The sequence below is a fragment of the Gavialis gangeticus genome, unplaced genomic scaffold (genome assembly GCF_001723915.1).
Source record: "Gavialis gangeticus isolate Ggan-Ray unplaced genomic scaffold, GavGan_comp1, whole genome shotgun sequence".
In the NCBI taxonomy this organism is placed as follows: Eukaryota; Metazoa; Chordata; order Crocodylia; family Gavialidae; genus Gavialis; species Gavialis gangeticus.
Window position 1 is genome coordinate 37,519,663 of NW_017728992.1, and position 10,113 is coordinate 37,529,775.

Below are 10,113 nucleotides of genomic sequence, written 5' to 3' on the forward strand. Positions count from 1 at the left end.
TCCTACTCTACTACAAAAATTTTATCTTATGCCTCTGCCTTTAAGAGGTCTTGTGGGAACAATGTGAAAGGGTTTGGACACATAGATTCATGACTTTGTGAATCTATCAACTATTCTTTGTCTATGCCATGAACATACCCTTACCAGGAAAATGAGATTTGTTTGCATCTTGGTGCAGGGTTTGTCAGAACAGTGGCATCTTGGTGCAGGGTTTGTCAGAACTTTAATCGGTGTCATTCTAGAACTTGGCTCAAAGTGAAGTTATTTTATGAAATACAGTTTTATTTAGAACTGATCAGAAACTGTAACATCAGTTCTGCAGGTATCTGATATTTGAAAATGTATATTTCCCAGTGGCTGGGAATCCGAGAGTCCCAGAGGAGATACCAGCAACAGTAGCATGACCCAGACAGAGATACTTGGATGCTAGGAGTGAAAGGTGTGCCCTCAAAGTAGTAGTGTTCCTTTTTATTATTATTATTATTATTTCTTTTTAGTAAGTAGTGGCCTGAGGGTATGGGGGAGGGGGGTGTTCAGGAAAGGGAGAGGTTCTTTTTTTTAGATAAGGCAGCAGCCTGCAATATTTGTTGTAATTCTTTGGGTGGACTGGGAGTGTGGATGCAAGAGGAGTGTGGAGGCCACAGTAAGGTACCAGGGAGGTGTAAGCAAGGATAAAACCAGGCAGGGCAGACACCAGAGAGAGGATGGAATCTGTGGAGGGCCAGAGCTCCTTAGCTGGGTTCTAGCAGAGTGAGCTTGCAGTAGATAGAGCCCAGCTAGAGAAAAAGGAGTGGAGGCCAGGCTGAGGAATGGCTGAAAACCCAGAGGTGTTTGCAGGCAGTGAGCAATTTAGCATTAGTGAAGTGAGAAGCATCCTAAATATGATGTTGGATGACACCCATGAGACATGGGCATGACCGTGGGGGAGGCAGGAGGTCATTATTAACACACTCAAAATGGTAGTGTGGGGGAAGCTCAAAATGGAAGAGTGGTCTACTCAAGTACAACTTTCCTCCTCCCCCACTAGCTCCTTTAGAGCATGCAAATCTGGCAGACCACATACTGCGCTGGGCACCTGGAAGTGGTCGGCCTTGGTCTCATTGGCAGTCTCCAGTCTTTAAGAACTTTATGTTAACAGCAGATTATGGCAGGAAAGATTGGAGATAGGGAATAGACTGGGAAATCCCAGAGGCAGGCTGATCTGATCGCAATCGGTCATTACACACTGAGTGACCAGTGTGGGCCTGCTACAATCACTCTAATGATATTTAGTCATGATAGTAAAATTAAAAGCATTATGAAATAAGCTTTATGAAATAAAATAATCACTGTATGATTTCATTAAAAAGTATAATACTGAATATTATTGGGAGAGTTTATATTGCTAACATAGAAGAAACCCTTTTTATTAGAAGTTTCTGGAGCGATGTATAATGGATTTTATGTCAGCATAATATAAATGGAAAGAACTATAAACAGTACTCAAACTGAAGACAGCAGTGTTTACCCTTCATGTCACTTAACATCTCGGTAATTACATTTAATTGTGAAAGTATTATCCTTCCACACTGACTGCATATTTTAAGGGAAAGATGCTTACAAATTCACTGTGATAGTTGTACTTGTAGAAAGGAATTAAGGTGCACATCAAAACAAACTCTAAAGATAAAAGGAAAACATTAAATCAAAAAAGGTAAATGTGTCTAGAATGATTTAGATAGTAAGGTTTTATATCTGCTGGTAGGTTTGTACTGAGTATTCAAATATAGTTGCTTTCCCTGTTTCAGGATTGTTTCTATGTTGTGTTTGTATGCACTGTTTCTGGTATACATTTACTTTGATACAGACAGATGTTACCAAAGGTAGTACTGATGATTCTTGTAGGTAGCTATATTCCCTTCCTATAAATACTGCCTTTTCATAACACTAGGTAAGGGAATACTGCCCAACTGAAGATGTTAAAGAGGCAATATTTTATTCTGTAGCCTTTTATGCCTCTATAAATACCATTTAATTAGCTGGGTGAAAATTCCTCTGGGTCTTCCAGAGCAGCTCCATCCCAACTTCTGGCAAAGCAGATACAACTGGTTGAAAGTAGTTTTACCTTGAAAGTTATTAATTGATTCCTGTTGGAAGAACAGCAGGAAAAAAAGGTCAAAGCTTGGAATGTAGGTTAGAACAGTGCAAAGTCTGCTCCAACATATGCTGGGACTCACACAAAGAACTGCACATGCAAGGGTTGCATAAAGTCCTTTTTGCACCATTGTGTTATCTTTTAAAATCCTGTACCAAAGGGAGAGTCTGTATCCTGAGATTCTGAACTCCCAACTGAGCACTTAATCATTCATTGGAGCAAAAGCTCAGATGGTTTTCCAGTACAGTGATTTTAATGTCACTGTGTTCTTCCTGTTTGTGCTGCGTGGTGGAGATGGCTTCGGCACAGTGGTAGGCTAGTGGGCAGCTAGGGTTGCGAACTCTGACTGAAGCTATTCGAGATTTTTTCCCCCAACATAATGTACTGTTAGCTAGATAGGTAATGTAATATGCATCTCCTGGATTGTTTTCAATAGTCACCAGGAGATCGATGCCGATTCCAGTAGACTCCCAGCCAATCCAGGTGGGTTGGCAACTGCATGGGCAGCTGAACACACATTGGCTTTATCCCCCTTCACTTTCATTAATTATAAAATCATTAGCATCTTCACAGATGTCAATGGAATTGCACCACCGAAAAATGAATCAAATCTTATTTCAGATCAAATAGATATAGGCGAGATGGAGCTTCAGCACCTGTTGTGCTTAGTTTGCAGCGTTTCAGCAGAAAAATTGGTCATAAAGATGGTAGACCCAGTCAGTTGGTGATTCCTCTACAGTAGCATAATCCCAGGATGTAACATAGGTGTATCCAGCTCCATACCACTTAATGCTGTCACATGACATAATCATAAATGAATCTCAGAATTAGGAGCATAATCAAAATATAGCGCCATAGTGTTCAGAAAGATATTATAATTAAAATTAGATAGGTGAATATTTAGTGTGCTTTCTTATCGTTTGGAGGCAAAAAAAATTTCATTGTTAATGTGTGAAGTCTGTCACAGACACTAGAAATGTGTGGCTATTAGATTCAAGTTATAAAACATCCAGTACTTGGCATTTACTCAATTTAAGACTTTGCTCTGAGGCTGGTACACTAAATGAACCTATTATTCTAAGTGTTTTGTTCTGGTTATTGGGAGCAGTGTTTATTTCTGGAATATAATTAATAATTCTTGCAGAACTGGTTATAGGACCCTTTGGAAACTATTGTCTTTAGCCCTTCATTTTGTGAGGACCAAAATTCAATCAAAACACATTTTTAAAGTGAGTAAAGATTATACTGGCATTTCTATTAAAGTGTGTTTAATGATTAACTTTAATTTAACATCTGTCTAAAGTATAACATCAAAAATTGAATAACTTATCATGTAATTACATTAAAGCCCAAGTAATATAAAATATTAATTAAAAATTAATAAGAAATTCATAAGAAGAAAATTTAGAAGGCATTCTTTGATTACTCACTTAATAAGGTGGCTATTTTGAGAAAGTAATCTGCTGAACTGCAAATTACCAGTTGCTGGATCTGATAAATACCTGAAATATTTAGGTTTCATTGACATTCTGAGAAGTTATAAGTTATGAGCTACCTTTTGAAATATAGGACATCTATACACATGCTCCAGGGTGAAGCACAGGGGGGCAAACTTTAATTAAGTTCTACATGCTTTAGTTAAAGTGCCCCTGCTGCTACTTTGAAACATGGGGATGCTGAATACACATGACATGGGGCTGCTGGAGTGTGCTAATTAGCACGCTCTAGCAGACTTGATTAGTCAAGTCTTCTCTGATGCCTGCTAATTAGCGTGCATCAGAACAAAGCTCTGTCATATGTGTAGGTGCCCATAGATATTTATGACATAGATGTGCTTATTCTATGAGACATGGTTCTTCTCCCATTCTCCTCTACTCTATTAGCTGCATTGTAAAACTGGTGTACATGAGAAGAAAATTGCCTGGATGGAATTAGGATCTGAATATGAATCTAAAATTATTGGATCTCAAATTATTCCTGAACTTTAGCAGTTTTTTAATCCATCTTCAAATGATGATGTGGGGAGACTATAATCAACTTAACGGCTCTGTGCATGTATTTTAATAAATACATGTATAGAGCAGGAACTGCAAAAGGCCTTGTGTTGATGAAATGAGAGGCATGTGAGCACAACACTTTAAAACAGGCTAAATGCTTTTGCACTGCTCTGATGGTGCATGCTTTGGCAACATATTGTACATTCATTCCAGCCGCTGTAGGAAATTGGGTGGCGTAATGCGCCTTAAATGACTTGGGGCATAGCAATGTCCCTACAGCCATAGAGCAAAGCACCAGGCTCCATACAGCTCCATGGCTCTGTAGGAAGCAGCCTGGGAAAACAGGTTTCATCTAAGAAAAGTGGCAAGCCTGATGCATATATTTTCCCCCCCCCCGGAGTCTGCCTGCATGCCTGAGCTGCGCGGGGGCCCAGCGCTTCCCTCTGAACCTGGGACTGCCTGAGCTGGGTGCCTGTGGGTGGGTGCCCCCTGGGGGGGTGGGGTTGCCGCTACTGCAGAGGGAAGCACCAGCCCTTCCGCAGCTCAGAAACTGCTCTGCCCCCCAGCAGCTCACCCTCCCTTCCCTGCCATTGAGGTAGGTAAGTCAGCAGGGTGTGTGCACAACAGAGGGGTTTAATCAGTCCTAAATTGAAGCAGTGTTTTTTAAAACCCACCTTTCAATTTAGGGCCCTTGTTTCATCTACACACGCCCCTAGTTTGCAAGTCAGAACTCTACAGACCTACCTTAAAACACATAAAAACTATGTATACTAATGAAAGTTTTGATTTTGGGCAGTGTGGCAGGCTGGCTAGTGGGCTTACCAGCAGCCTGGACTGCTAGCTTGAGCCCAAAGGGCTCCACTGGTAGAGAGCGTTTTCCTTCCCCACCTATCAGGAGTAGGCAGAAGAAAGGCAGCCCTGTCCTGTCCCAGGGACGAGGTCAAAGAGAGGATCTAAGAGGGAACTAACCCCTCGGGCTTCCTCCAGAGGGAATAAAAGCCTGTGTGCTGAGCACACAGGTGGCTTTCGGTGAGGGACAATGATGGCAACGGGGCTTGTGAAGAGCTGGTATAGCTGACCAGTGAGGCAGAGCAGTTGCCCCAGAAGCACCCAGAGGATGCCTCCAAACAGTGAGCAGCAAGTGGCTGAGCCCCAGCCTCACTGTGGAGGGAGCTGCAGTGTCAGTGTGCAGATTGGAGCATGGAGTCTCTGAGAGCAGACAGGGCCCTAGCAGCTGCAAGAGCCAGTGAGGGTTCCCAACCATGCATGAGGCAGGAGCTGGACCATTGATGCACAGATCAGTGCACAGGGCCATATTGCTGATGGGACACCATGGCTGTACGAGGCGGTGTAGGTCCCCATTCCTGCCCTAGGCAGGAGCCCCTTTGATTCACAGCGTGATGCACAGGGCTGAAAGTGGGCTGACAGACCCCAGTGGCTGCACAGGGCAGCTCAGGCCTTCCTGCCACATGTGGTGACCAGAAGGACAACCACCCCAGTGAGGGAGGACACCCCACCTCAAACCAACATACAAGTACCCTCTGACATCCTGTGAATTAGAACAGGGGTACCTTCTGCATACCACCTGGGTCATAGCAGTATAGCTTAATATGCTTCCCTTATGCTTCTGCAAATTTCTGAGTTACCAAACTGGTCTGGAAATCAGACCTCAGAAAAATAGGTCCTTTTCACAAAATAAGCATTTGTAAAAATTGAAAAATGAAGCACTGAACTATTTATGAATAAAAGATATATATGTGTGTGTGTGTGTGTGTGTGTGTGTGTGTGTGTGTGTGTGTGTGTATGTATATGTATGTATGTATATATATATGTGTGTGTATATATATATGTATATACATATATGTAAGTTTTATTGGAAGATCATTTAGAAAATGTTAATCTGTTCTACAAATACATCATTTAGCCATAATTTTACAAAGTCTAGTCATATCATTGGCTCTCTATTACCAGAAATCCAGAAAAAAAGTGTGGGCACAATGTTCCTTTAACTTGATTTTTCATGTCCTGCTGCCAAATCCTGTGGTTTTCTGTTTGTTTTTTCCTGACTGCTGAAAGGGTGGGATATTAGATCTCTTTTGAGACTAATATTAATGTCATCCTTCCCTTGTAAGAATTAGATTACTATTCTAAGTGTTTTAAATTTAACATTTTTTGAAAAGTAAATGGCCAGAATTATCACAAACAAAAATATGAAAAATGACATGGCATTTGCACATTATTGAAGATACTATTTGATATTTTTAGGCATCCATCACTCAGTCTTCCAAAGCTCATTTTTCAATGCTTAGCAAAAGTTATTGGGAACTTTATAGTTTTGTCAAATATTTAAATGCTAAGGATTTTTTTTTAATGGAAGTAAGAAGTATTCAGGGAAACACACAGACAAGCCTTGTGAATAGAGCTCAGAAAGTGATCTCTTGGGTCAGGCTAAAAAAACCTCAGATTTATTTCAAAGTAAAAATTTGATACATCCAGACTCAAACCTCCCATGGTGGTTTAAAATGCCTAACTATAAAATCTAGACAACTCTGCCTGTACATTTACTCTTTGGTTTTCCTACTCCTTGTACCTTTAAAAGTATATTTATTAAAGCAAGCACACATTTTCTAAGTGAAGTCCTAAAATTATCCTTATTCACAGATTTTTGCCATCCTGTTTTCCTGTTAATGACTTAAGAAGTCACAGATAGTGATTATGGTTTGTTTTCATCGAGTGAGAGCCTCTTTACTATTTGGAGGGTAGAGTGAGGTGCTGTCATTGTCACAGTAATGTCATCTTTAAATTTTGACACTGTAGCTGAATGAAACCACATGTCATTCATTGCTTCTAAATCTTTTATGTCATCTGAGAGTAAAAGTGTGGAAATACCATAATGCTTTCCTTTCCAAAAAATAGCAAATTACAATAGTAAATAATAGGTTTTCAAAACAATATTGTAGATTTGAGATATGGGTATTTTAGGTATGTGTACAGTTTTCTGGGTGTTCATCCAAAATAGAACTTTCAAATTTCAGTTTTTTACAGCGTTTAAGACAAAAAACAATTATTTAGAGTCAGACCTCTTCAAAATTTGACTCTATTACCCTATCTTAAGCCCAATAACTTTAGTTAGACCAAAGCATTTCAGTCTTTATGAAACTAAACTCTTTGTTTGATTTACATGACACCCTGCCCAACAGAAGCCCAGGACAGCTTACAATAAGACAACAAAATAGCTTATGAAACAGGAGAATAAACAAAAGAACAAATTGACTAGAATATCCCTACCTAGCTTTATTTGGTTAATGCTTGCCAAAATAGGAAGGTCTTCCAAAAAATATCCAGACTTGGGGACTGGTATGCCTCAAATGGGAGGGAGTTCTAGAGCTGTGGAGAAACTACATGCTTTAGACTTCCCATACTTTTTCTGAAGTAGAATTGGTGCATTAATGGTACTTGCAGGAGGTTGCTTTTGGCCAATCTTGGGGATGGAGACGGGATATGAAGGAGAAAGCAGTCCCTTCTGTATGTAGAGTCTGGACATTTTAGAGTCTTATAGGCCAAAGCCAGCACCTTGAACTGAGCCTGCAAAGTGATTGGGAGCCACCTGTACGCTACAGGGCAAGGAACCAAAATTTAGGGTTACCTTATTTCTAGTTCGAAAAAAGAGGACACCTGTTGGGGAGACACCTCACTCCCAACCGACACCCCCCTGGGCCTGCCAGTGCCCTTAACTCCCAACCTGCAGCCCCCCATCCATGCTGCTGCCCCTTATTCCTGATCCACAGTCCTTTACCACCCCAGGCTATGATGTGGCCCCTCAGTCCCAGCCATCATCCCCCACAGTCCCTGCTGCTGAACCTCACTCCTGACCCACAGACCTCTGGCTCTGCTTGTGCCCCTCAATCCCAACCCACTGTCCCTCACTCCCAGTCCATGTGGGTGTCCCTCACACCTAACCTGCAGCCCCTGCTCCCTCAGCCCTGCTGCAGGGGGTTCCCAACTGCCTCGTCCCAACTGGGCCAGAGCAAAGCAACTCTGATTTGTATGGGAGGCAGTGGAACAAGTCGTACCCCTGTGGCACCCCCTGCCCCAGGCTGGGGCTCCAGCACTGCACCAGGTGTCCCCCTAGGACAGAGTCTCTCGGCTGGCCCTGGCCTGCAAGCAAGGGCACCAACCCTAGTGTTGCTGGCCCAGCCACAGAACTCCCCACTGCTCTCAGAGCCCCCACACCCTGTCTCCTCCCCACACTTAAGGGGAAGGTGCCTGCCCCACATTTTAAATAGAACAGCTCTTTGGACCCCTAATTAAAACACTGGCAGTGTCTTGTGTATTCAGTGTCCCAGGTTTCAAAATAGCAGTGGAGGTGCTTTAACAAAGCTTATTCAAATGAGTTTTTATTTAAGTGCTCCTGCTACCATTTTGAAATGTGGAACATTGAATACACAAGACACTGCAACACACTGGAGTGTTCTAATTAGAATGCTCCAGGAGACTCGATTAATTGAGACTGCTCCAATGCATTCTAATCAGAACATGTCATAGCACATGTAAAAGTGTCCTCAGGCTATATTTGGTCAATTGAACAATAGAGGAAATAAATCCTTTCTGTCCCTGTTGGTGACAGAATAAAACAGTCCAGTGAGAGATTTGGTTCTAGCAAATACAGAACTACAAGCGTTATGAGTAACCAGAAGGCAAAGCAGAGCTGCCTTTTTTTCTTCCATGTCCTAAGAGGGAAAGAAATTAAGTGAGGAATTCATAGATTCACAAACCTGAATACCATAAATGACCACCACAACTGTGCACATTGGCGTGTGCAGATGAGAGAATTTCTCCCAGAGGCTGGGTTAAAGCATGCTCTTGAAAGAAATAAAATCCTCACTTTAAAGACTGAAAGTCAATCCACCACCTTCCCTGGTAAGTTGCTTCTATAGTTAATTACTCCCACTGCTAACAAATAGCATATTAATTTAGGGTAAACTTCTGTAAATTCAGCCTAAAGCCTTTGAGTATCATTGTTTCTTTGTCAGCAAAATTGAAAAGCTACCCCCCACTATCATCAGATATATATTCAGTGTGTAAGCATATAGATAAAGCAATCAAGCCAAATTGCAGCCTTTTCTTCAATAAGCCAAATAAGCTTCATAAGCTCCTTTTATGTTTTAGCCCCTAGATCATTTTTGGTCTTCCTTTGAATGCCTGGATTCCTTTGAAGCATGGATACCAAAATTGGATGTGTCATACTTACTACTCTTCACCACTTCCATGTACAAGGTATGATCATTTACCTACTTCTACCTGATATTTCCTCTTCTTCTACATCTAAAGTCTAATCACGTTAACAACTCTTGCTACACCATGGCTTTGAATACTCATGCTGCAATAGTTTTTTACAATTTTTTCTTCATTTTTCTTTATTCTTTTTTCCCCCTAGTTACTGCTCGCAAAACTGGAATGTCCCAACTTGTTGGTCTATCCTGTTTATTCTCATTCTCAGGTTTATTGTTTTTCAGTAGCTATATTTAAATGATTTTTTTCTAGATTTAATCAGCAATTCAGATCAATAGTAACCTTGTCCTCATTATTTACTTCCCCACTAATATTTGTGGCTGCATATAAGCATTTCAGCTAGAAGTCTGGGGCATTAGAATAGCTTAAAATGACCCCTAATCTAAGATAAATCTAAAGTAGATGGAGGGATGGACAAAATGGAAGGGTTGAGGGGATTGGGGGTGGGGCTAGTGAGGTCCTTGGGGGATTAGGGGAATCAGGGGGGCTAGCAGGTCCACAGTGGTGTTGATGGGGTCCAGGGAAGTTCTCTGCCTCCCTGGGATCAAGGGCTATTTCTAGCCGCCTGGACCTCTCCACCCCAAGACAAACAACTGCCCCCCAGCAAACCAATCCCCTATTCTGCCTTCCCACTTGACCACTTCCATTGGCTCCCAGCACTGGTGAATGTTGGTAAAACTGGCATTAGGA